This window comes from Camelus ferus, chromosome X (genome assembly GCF_009834535.1).
Source record: "Camelus ferus isolate YT-003-E chromosome X, BCGSAC_Cfer_1.0, whole genome shotgun sequence".
NCBI classification, from domain to species: domain Eukaryota; kingdom Metazoa; phylum Chordata; class Mammalia; order Artiodactyla; family Camelidae; genus Camelus; species Camelus ferus.
In genome coordinates, this window is record NC_045732.1 from 82,468,445 (window position 1) to 82,479,647 (window position 11,203).

The window sequence follows — 11,203 nt, forward strand, 5'->3', positions numbered from 1 at the left end:
AATACTGGGTTTTAAAGAGGAGGGAAGTGGTAGTTATCACCCTGAACCTCAGCATATAAACAGAAGGAACTGTTTTCATTATTCCATCCTCTAGGCACCTTCTCTGCCTACTGCATCAGCTGCTCTAACATGGGAAAGGTGGTGTACCTCCTGACCCTGAATCGGAGAGCCCACTTTCACGAACGTGTTAGAGGAGAAAGTGGAAAGAAAAACAGTCTATTTTCCTTGGGAACTACTAAGTAGCCTGAGCCTATGGGAATGCTCCATCTTTCCTGAGATACAATTACAGACATTATTGGATTTGGGGGCAAACAGAATAGAAGGTCACAAACAGAAACTACAGCACTCTGGCCTCCCTGCAAGGGACAATCGCATGCTCCCACAAAGCCTAGTATATTTGATTAACATATCAGTGAAACAAATTTTCTCAATGACACACTTACAAAAGGAATGCAATCCAGCAACTGAAATCAAAAGCCTGGCAAAGACAGTCTTCCTTTCTGGACACCCCCTCTCCAAGGCTTTGTGGAAGACACACAAAAGGGCTGTCTGGCACATGGGTCAAATAGTGTGATAAAGTGAATGGAACTTGGCATTGGTAACAGCCAGGAAATTCATCAGAAACAATATTTTTTTCAGGAATAAATCGAACGAGCAACATAAAGTAATAGAATTTTCTAGTCTACAAAACAGAAGATTTAGACTTGGTCAGAGGTCTTCTATCTCAGTGGTGAGACAGCCGAAAAAAAAAGAAAGAGAAAAGAAAAATCAAGCACAAGTGTAAAGGTCATTCTCGGAACAGAAAATGAACTCGTATCTTTCTGAGGTAGAAAAGATAGGGCTGGAGACATTTTCAGGTGGGAAAGAAGGGCTCTGACAGTCCACGTCGGTAGGACTCAATCACCTGGAACATGGTGGAGAATTTCATTCGCTGAAAAGGTAAGAGCAGGTCGGGTCCAGCTGGCTGTTCCCAGTGCCTCCGTTTCCTCACGTGTAACATGCCATTGATCACCTTGCCGTGCTCACTCTCAGCTTTTTTATGAGGCTCAAAGAGCACGCTGCCTGATGACATTTTCTTTAACGGGTTCTTCTGTATTTCATGTGAGGACAATGAACAGTATATTCTTTAGAAGCAGCAAAGGAAATAGGATAATTCATTATTCAGCGACCGTGGAGTCCTAATGCAGAGGCAGGGAGTGTCCCAGGACTCCTAGGACCTGCCCGGTCTCCTTCATCATCTTCATCATCCCATATCTAGGACTTCTGAGGGAGGATGGAAACCCAAGGACAGGCTTGCGGCCACCACCTGCTGAGAAACTGTCTTGCCCCTTGTGGGGCTGATTGATCACTGCTGAAAACAGGGTAGGCGCTACCCACGCCGACAGTGGCAGGGTTGACGCTCTGTCCTTCCCTCACCCAGCACTTTTCTCTCCTGTGTCAAAAAGGCGGAATGGAGCTTGACCAAAGAGGAAAGAACAGTAGGTGCGAACTGCAAATAAAATAGCTATTATCTATTTTTAGACTGAAGTTGTTTTTAAGAAAACACTGATTCCTTTGTCTTCACAAACAACCTGCTCCATCCTGCCAAGGTGGAAACCTGTGCTTAAGTAACGTAAGAAAAAATAAAAAGGCAATAGATGCTTTGTGCACCATTTCCATTTCCTGAGGAGGGAAGGAGTAGTCTGGTAAGAAACTATTTTAGAGCAATCATAGGTTAAAATAGGCTCCAAGGGCTACTTCTACTTTCTCCCTCCTGATGTTTTTAGAGAAAACCATTGAGGGCATTTGGAGGATTAACTACACACATCGCAGCATAACTGTGGAGGTCCAGAATCTCAGTCCATTTTCTAAACTCCTCAAACTCAGATATAAGATACATCTAAGCATTTATCACAGTTTACCTCTTACTCCTGGGATTTTTATACTTGTCTTTTCCTTTAGACTTAAAGTCTCTTGAGAGCGTGGATTATATAGACCAAGTACTTGATGAATCAAATGAAATTGATAGAGGACGCATTAGATTGAACAGAAGTAAAGGAAAACCAGAAAGTAGTGTCAAGCGTGATAGGTTAATGACAAAGGAAAACAGGGGTGAAATCAACCCATGTGAGGGGTCCTATGTGAAAAAACAGGAAGAAAAGTCAAAAACAGACACAATTCCTGCTTTCATTGGGCGTCCAATACAGAGGATGAGAGAGGCATTAAGGAACCTCCTACGATAATGATTATTGTAATAAAGACTAAGAAGAAATTCATGGGACTATATGGACTGTAAGCAGAAGCACCTGACCAATCACAAGGGTAAGGGAAGACTTCACAGAAAGTATTTTTTTAGCAGAGAATTGATGGAGCTGAGTTCTAGCTGATGAAGTGATGAGATCCATATTAACCAGAGGACCAAGGAATATTTCCACAAAAGTTAAAATTATGATGTGGGAATGCACGTGAGGGCTACAAACAAAACTCCAAAAGCATATACCTGAGAAGTAGCCCGGCTGTTTGTAAAGATTTGGCGACGGCTGAAAGTACAATGCTGTGCACACACGGTCAGATATTTACAAGCTGTTTCATTGCTATCATTAGCTCAACCAAGAGGCAACATTTCGGTTAAGCCTGTGGATTCTAGAGTCACAATCCTAGCTTTCAAACCTTGGGTAAGTTACTTACTTCAACTCTTCATGTATCAGCTTCTTTGTAGACTGAGGGGTATGAGTCCCTCTGCCTAGGTTGTTGTGAGCATCAAATATGTTACTGTATAAAAAGAACTTATAACAGTGACTGGAGCATTCTAAATATTGAATAAATGTTAGCAGCTATTATTTTTGTTACTATTATTAGTTGCAATGTTAAGAGCCAAGAATGCTATTAAGATTAAGTTAGTAATAACATTAGGAGAGGTTTACAAATACGTTCACAGCTTACTCTCTTGCCTATTGCTTGTGTGCAAGAGGAATATAAGCCCCACTCCCGGAGACCCTGACACCGCCCACGGCAGCAGACATCACCTGCCAGGGGGAGACTCATTTTTGCAAGCAGCTCAGAGTACTTTGGGGCCAAGGACTAGGAGGGAGAATAGGAGGTATAAATCGAAGGAATAGGTTATATTTTGCTTTAGAAGGAATGGATTGCTTCTCATTTGTTCAGCTACTTAGGTGCAGTTTAATAGGAAATCTGCTTATTTCAACCTGCTGCTTACCAGAAATTTCCAGCCCTATAAAAACTACTGATCCTTTTTTTTTTTTTTTTTTTGGCCTCCCTGAGCATATTACTCCTTATCTCTTTTTGTTTTTGAAAATTTTTAATTGAAGTGTAGTTGATTTCCAATGCTGTGTTAGTTTCTGGTTTACAGCATTGTGATTCAGTTATACATATATATATTCTTTTTCAGATTCTTTTCCATTATATGTTATTACAAGATATTGAATGTAGTTCCCTGTGCTATACAGTAGGACCTTGTTGTTTATCTGTTCTGTATGTAGCAGTTTCTATCTGCTAGTCCTAAAACTCCCAATTTATCCCTCTCTCCCCTTTCCACCCTGGTAACCATAAGTTTGTTTTCTATGTCAGTGAGTCTGTTTCTGTTTTGTAAATAAGTTCATTTGTGTCATTTTTTTTAAAGATTCCATACATAAGTGATATTATATGATATCTTCTTTCTCTGTCTGACTTACTTCACTTAGTATGATAATCTCTAGGTCCATCTGTGTTGCTGCAAATGGCATTATTTCATTCTTTTTTATGGCTTTATATGGTTTTGAATTTTTTTGATTGAAGTATAGTTGATCTACAATATTACATTAGTTTCGGGTATACAGTAAAATGATTCAATATTTTTACTGATCATACTCTGTTAAAAGTTATTACAAGCTAATGGAATTCCCTGTGCTGCACAATATATCCTTGTTGCTTTTCTATTTTATACATAGCAGTTGGTACCTCTTAATCCCATACTCTTAATTTGTCCCTCCTCGCTTCCCTCTTTCCCATTTGATAACCACTAGTTTGTTTCCTAAGTGTGTGTCTGTTTCTGTTTTGCATACATATTCATTTGCATTATTTTTTTAGGTCCCACAGATAAGTGACCTCATACAGTATTTGTCTAGACTCTATACTTCTTATTGCTAACTCTAGGAGTGAGCCCTACCTACCCATGTATATACTGAAGCCCATTGTATTCAGAGACAGAGAGGAAGAACTAAGAGTGCCTTGGCCTGGGCTCCTTTCCATGCTCAGAAATATGGAATATGGAATAAAATGGCAGGTTTATTATATCTTTTCTTTGTTTGATTACAGTCAGCCCTCCATATCCATAGTTTCTGCATCTGTAGTCAATAAACCATAGATCAAAAATACCCCCCACCAAATTCCAGAAAGCTCCAAAAACCAAAACTTGAATTTGCTGCATGCCAGCAACTATTTACATAGTATTTACATTGTATTTACAACTATTAACATGGCATTCACACTGTATTTACATAGCATTTACATTGTATTAGGTATTATAAATAATCTAGAGGTGATATGAAGTATAGAGAGGATGTGTGTAGGTTTTGCAAAACTATGCCACTTTATTTAAGAGACTTGAGCATGGATGGGTTTTGGTATCCACTAGGGGTCCTGGAATCAACCCCCCACCACCATCCACCAAGGGATGACTGTATTTCATGCCAAAAGCAAAACTGCAAAATGTTACTAAACTGATCACAGTGCCTTTATTCCATCCCATAAACTGTTCTGTAAACACCATCACAGATAGTTTCACAGTCCCTTCTATTACAATACTTTTGATCAGATACCATATCAATGTATTGATATTCACACTTTTGCTAAATATCTCCCCATACTGCTCTCCTATGGTATATTCAATTATATGAATTTGAGTTTTTTCCCCATAGAAAGCTATTTCTTAAGCAGTTGTGGAATGAGTGATGCTCTATTCCTGTCACTCCTACTAGACAGACTTTATCTTGATGGAATTTTAAATTTATCTTTGCATAATTATCATAATTCCTGGTACATAGCAGACACTAAATAAATATTTCTAGAATGGAGCTGATGCTTCAGCTCAGTTTCAGTAGTTCACCAGGAAGAACAGGTGTCAGGGGAGACACTATGTCCGAAGGCGTATAACCATGAAACAATATGGCATTTCAGTATTTGCGTATGATCTTGAGTACATCTATCAAAATGTGTCACAGGTGTTACAGCGTCTAGTATGTGTGTTATGTTAAACCAAATATTGAGAGCCTGTGTCCTAAATTATATGAGAAGATAAAAAGACTATGAATCAATGCAGATTACGAGACAAAAATCAGATGATTTTGTAAACTCAATATTTATTCAACATTCTTGAGGTAAATGATTGCTATTTATTTCATTCAAAGAATGCTCACTGAATGTTCTTTTTCATTCAGTGAATTATAACAAACATTTAAAGAAGAACCAACACCACTATTTATCAAACTTGTCCAAAAAATTGAAGAGGTGCGAAAAATTCCTAACTCATTCTATGATGCCAGCATTACCCTGATACCAAAGCCAGACAAAGACATTATAAGAGACCCACAAACCAATATCCCTTTTGGACATTGATAGAAAAATTCTCAACATACTACCACATCAAATTCAATAGAGCATTAAAAGGATTATACATCATGACAAAGTGGGATTTATTCCTAGAATGCAAAGATGGTTGAACATATGAGAACCAATTCATGTAATACATCACACTAACAAAATGAAGAGGGAAAAATAACATGATTATCTCAATTGATACAGATGAGCATTTGACAAAATTCAACACCCTTTAATGATAAAGACACTCAACAAGCTAGAAACAGAAGCAAATTATCTCAATATAATAAAAGCCATATATGAAAAACCCACGGCAAACATACTCAATAGTGAAAGACTGAAAGATTTTCCTCTAAAATCAGGAATAAGGCAAAGATACATGCTTTTACCCCTTATTTTCAGCATAGTACTGGAAGGCCTAGGCACAGTAATTAGGCAAGAAAAAAAAAAAAGTCATCCAGATTAGAAAGGAAGAAGTAAAACAATTTTGTTCACAAATTCTATATCAATTTTGTTCACAAGTTCTATATAGATTGCCTGATAAAAAGAAAATATTTGCAAATCATATGTCTTCTAAGTGATTATTATCCCCAATACATATGGAACTCTTAAAAGTCAACGACAACAACAACAAAAACCCAATTCAGAAATGGACAAAGGACTTGGATACATATTTCTGCAAAGAAGATATACAGATGCCCAATAAGCACACAAAAAGATGCTCAACATCACTAATCATTAAGGGAATTTAAGTTAAAAACATGATCAGATACAACCTTATACCCATTAGAATAGCTATTACCAAAAAAAAAAAAAAAGAAAGAAAGAAAACAACAAATGTTGGTGAGTACATGAAGAAATTGGAATCCTGTGCACTATTGGTGGAAACGAAAAATGGTCCAGCTGCTATGGAAAATTCGTCAAAAAATTAAACACAGAGTTACCATATGATTCACAATTCCACTTCTAGGTATAGAGACAAAACAGAGTATACCCATGTTAATAAGACCATTATTCACAACAGCTAAAATGTTGAAGCAACCCAAGTGTCCATCAGTCAATAAATGGATACACAAAATGTGGTAAAAGCAAATAGAATATGATTTAGCCATAAAAAAGAAATCCTATCATATGATACAACATGGGTGAAACTTCAAGACATTATGCTAAATGCAATAAACCAGTGACAAAAAGACAAATACTTTTTAAATTCTCTTACATGAGGTACCTAGAATAATCAAAATCATAGAGATAAAAAGGTAAATGATAGTTACCAGGGACTAAGAGGAAGGAGAATGAGGAGTTATTATATAATGGGTAAAAAGTTTCAGTTTTGCAAGATGAAAAGAGTTCTGGAGATGGAAGGTAGTGATGGTTGCACAGCAATGTACATCTACTTATTAATACCACTGAACTGTAATTAAAATGATTAAGATGATAATTTTGTGTTATATATATATATATATATATATATATATATATATATATATATTTTACTCACAGTAAAAAATTTTCAATTCGTTTATGAGCATATAAACATAAATATGGGATATTCAGCGACTGAATGGTTTAATTTCTTTTCTGTTTGTTCTGTGGTTGTATTTTTTTTATTACTACAAAGCTACAGTAATCAGAACAATATGGTACTGGCACAAAAACAGACACACAGAGCTGAATGGAACAGCTTAGAAAGCCCATAAATAAACCCACACACTTATAATCAATTAATCTACGACAAAGGAGGCAGGAATAGATGATGGAGAAAGGACGGTCTCTTCAATAAGTGGTGCTGTGAAAAGTGGACAGCTACATGTAAAAGAATGAGATTAGAACATTCTCTAACACCATATATAAAAATAAACTCAAAATGGATTAAAGGCCTAAATGTAAGATCAGATACTATAAAACTCCTAGAGGAAAACACAGACAGAACATTCTTAGACATAAATTGCAGCAATATATTTTGGATTCATCTCCTAAAGCAAAGGAAACAAAAGCAAAAATAAATAAATATAACTTAATTAAACTTAAAAGCTTTTCCATAGCAAAGGAAATCACTGACAAAATAAAAAAGACAATCTACTGAATGGGAGAAGATATTTGCAAATAATATGACCAATAAGGGATTACTATCCAATGTATATAAACAGCTCATACAACTCAACATCAAAAAAAAAAAAAAATTTAAAAATGGGCAGAAGAATTGAATAGACATTTTTCCAAAGAAGAAATTCAGATGGCCAACCAGCACATGAAAAGATGCTCAACATAACTAATCGTCAGGGAAATGCAAATTAAAACCACAGTGAGATATAACCTCACACCTGTCAGAATGGCTACCATCAAAAAAACAAAAACAAAAACATGTTGGTGAGGATGTGGAGAAAAGGGAACCCTCCTACACTGTTGGTGGGAATGTAAATTGGTGCAAACACTGTGGGAAAAAGTAAAGTTTCTCAAAAAAGTAAAAGTAGAACTACCATATAACCCAGCAATTCCACTCGTGGGTATATATCCAAAAAACATGAATTGGAAAAGACACATACACCCCAATGTTCAAAGCAGCATTATTAACAATTGCCAAGATATGGAAACAACCTAAGTGTCCATCAACAGATGAATGGATAAGGAAGATGTGGTATATTTATATAATGGAATACTACTCTGCCATAAAAATGAATAAATACATATACATATACATATACATATACATATACATATACATATACATAACGGAATACTACTCTCAGCCATAAAAATAATGAAATTTTGCCATTTGCAGCAACATGGATGGACTCGGAGGGCATTATTCTAAGTGAAATAAGTTAGACAGAGACAGACAAATACTGTATGATATCACTTATGTGTAGAATTTTACAAATACAACAAACTAGTGAATATAACAAAGAAGAAGACCTACAGATACAGAGAACAAATTAGTGGTTACCAGTGGAGGGGAGGAGCAATATGGGGGTGGGAAGTGGGAGGTACAAACTACTGGGTGTAATATAAGCTCAAAGCTGTACTGTATAACACAGGGAATAGAGCCAATATTTTATAATAACTGCAAATGGAAAGTAATCTTTAAAAATTATATAGAAAATTTAAAAACAAAACAAAAAAACCCAGCCACAACAGCCTCTTAAGCCAAAGCCTAATCCAGAGCAAGGCCTTAACTCTCTTCAATTCTATGAAGGCTCAGAGGTAAGGATCTGAAGAAGGAAAGTTTGAAGCCAGTAGAGTTTGGTTCATGAAGTTTAAGGAAAGAAGCTGTCTCCTTAATATAAAAGTGTAAGGTGAAACAGCAAGTGTTGATGTAGAAGCTGATGATCTAGCTCAGAGAATCCATGAAGGTGGCTACACTAAACAACAGATTTTCAGTGTAGACAAAACAGCTTTCTATTGGAAGAAGATGCCATCTAGGACTTTCATAGCTAGAGAGGAGAAGTCTGTGTCTAGCTTCAGAGCTTCAAAGGACAGGCTGACTCTCCTGTTTGGAGCTAATGCAGCTGGTGACTAAGTTGAAGCCAGTGCTCAATTACCATTCTGAAAATCCTAGGGCCCTTAAAAATGATGCTAAATCTATTCTGCCTGTGTTCTATACACAGAACAACAAAGCCTGGATGACAGCACATCTGTTTACAATATGATTTGCTGAATATTTTAAGTCCATTGTTGAGATCTACTACTCAGAAACAAAGATTCCTCTCAAAGTATTACTGTTCACTGACAATGCACCTGGTCACTGACAACGCACCTGGTCACCCAAGAGCTCTGATGCAGCTGGACAACAAGATTCATGTTGTTTTCATGCCTGCTAATGCAACATCCTTTCTGCAGCCCACAGATCAAGGAGTCATTTTGACTTTCAAATCTTATTATTTGAGAAATGCATTTCATAAGGCTTTAGTAGCCATAGATAATGATTCCTCTGATGGATCTGGGCAAAATACAGTTGACCCTCAAACAGCACCGGTTTGAACCACAGGGGTTGACTTATACATGAATTTTTCTCAGTAGTAAATATTATAGAACTACATGATCCATAGTTGGTTGAATTGGTCGATACAGAACCACAGATACAGAGGAACCATGGATATGGAAGAACTGTATCCAGAAGGCTGAGTATAAGTTATACTCAGATTTTCAACAGCATGTATGGTTGGTGACCCTAATCTGTGTTGTTTGTGGGTCAACTATAAATTGAAAACTTTCTGGAAAAGATTCACCATTCTATATGCCATTAAGAACATTTGTGATTCATGGGAAGAGGTCAAAATATCAGCATTCACAGGAGTTTGGAAGAAGTTGATTCAAACCCTCATGCATGACTTTGAGGGGATCAAGGCTTCAGTGGAAGAAGTAGCTGCAGGTGTGGTGGAAATAGAGACCTAGAGCTAGAAGTGGAGCCTGAAGATGTGACTGAATTGCTGAAATGTCGTGATAAAACTTTAAAGGATGTGGAGTTGCTTCTTATGGATGAGCAAAGAAAGGGGTTTCTTGAGATGGAATCTTGAGATGGTGAAGATACTGTGAAGATTGTTGAAATGACAACAAAGGATTTAGAATATTACATCAACTTAGTTGAGAAAGCAGTGGCAGGGATTGAGAGGACTGATTCTAGTTTTGATAGAATTTGTGCTGTGGGTCAAATGCTATCAAACAGCACTGCATGCTACAGAGAAACCGTTCGTGAAAGGAAGAGTCAATCAATACAGCAAACTTCACTGTTGTCTTATTTTAAGAAATTGCTGCAGCCACTCCAGCCTTCAGCAACCACCACCCTGATCAGTCAGCAGCCATCAAAATCACGGCAAGCCCTTCCATCAGCAAAAAGATTTTGACTCGCTGAAGGCTCAGATGTTGGTTAACCTTTTTTAGCAATAAAGTATTTTTTAATTAAAGTGTGTACATTTTTTAGACATAAGGCCATTGCACACTTAATAGACTATATATAGCGTGAACATAACTTTTATATGCACTGCAAAACCAAAAAAAGTCGTGTGACTCACATGATTGCTATATTCACTTTATTGTGGTCATCTGGAACGGAACCCACAATATCTCCAAGGTATGCCTGTATTCAAAAGCCATAAAAATATAATCCTTGGAATGATCCTGTTCTAACAAGAAATCCTCCGAATACTTTTCTTCAAACAATACCCACCCATTAGAGAAGGATGACTACTGAGTACATTAGCTGTCGAGAAGTAATTCAACATTTAATTTCTGACATAAAAGAATGATGAATGCAAGCAAACGTGCTGTGTTTGAGATCATCTCCACTGACTTGCTGCCCCAGAATATAACGTAAATAGAAGTTCGGCTCAAAAGCAGTGGATGCTGCCAGGCTTCCTTTCCAACAGTTTGACCTACCATCTTAAACGACAGTTGACTCTGATGTTTGTAAGGGAAGAGAAGAACAAGGCACATTAAATTGTTCAAATTGCTTTCAGGCTTTGTTTTGTTTTGTTTTCACCTTTATTTGCTTTCTGTTCCTCTTCCAAGGTTAGCATATTGCTTCTTAATGTGAAAGCTAAAGAGATAACACCTAAACGGTAGATGTCAGTAGCGTTCAAAAGAATGGCTTAATTTCATGTCTGTGGAGTTTCTTTAACTCTGAGTAGGA

At 36.9% G+C, this 11,203-nt stretch overlaps 1 pseudogene; it reads left to right on the forward strand.

The window, feature by feature from the left end:
* The first annotated feature begins 2,221 nt into the window (after positions 1-2,221).
* Positions 2,222-10,445, forward strand: LOC106730827 (annotated as a pseudogene).
* The last annotated feature ends 758 nt before the right edge of the window (positions 10,446-11,203 follow it).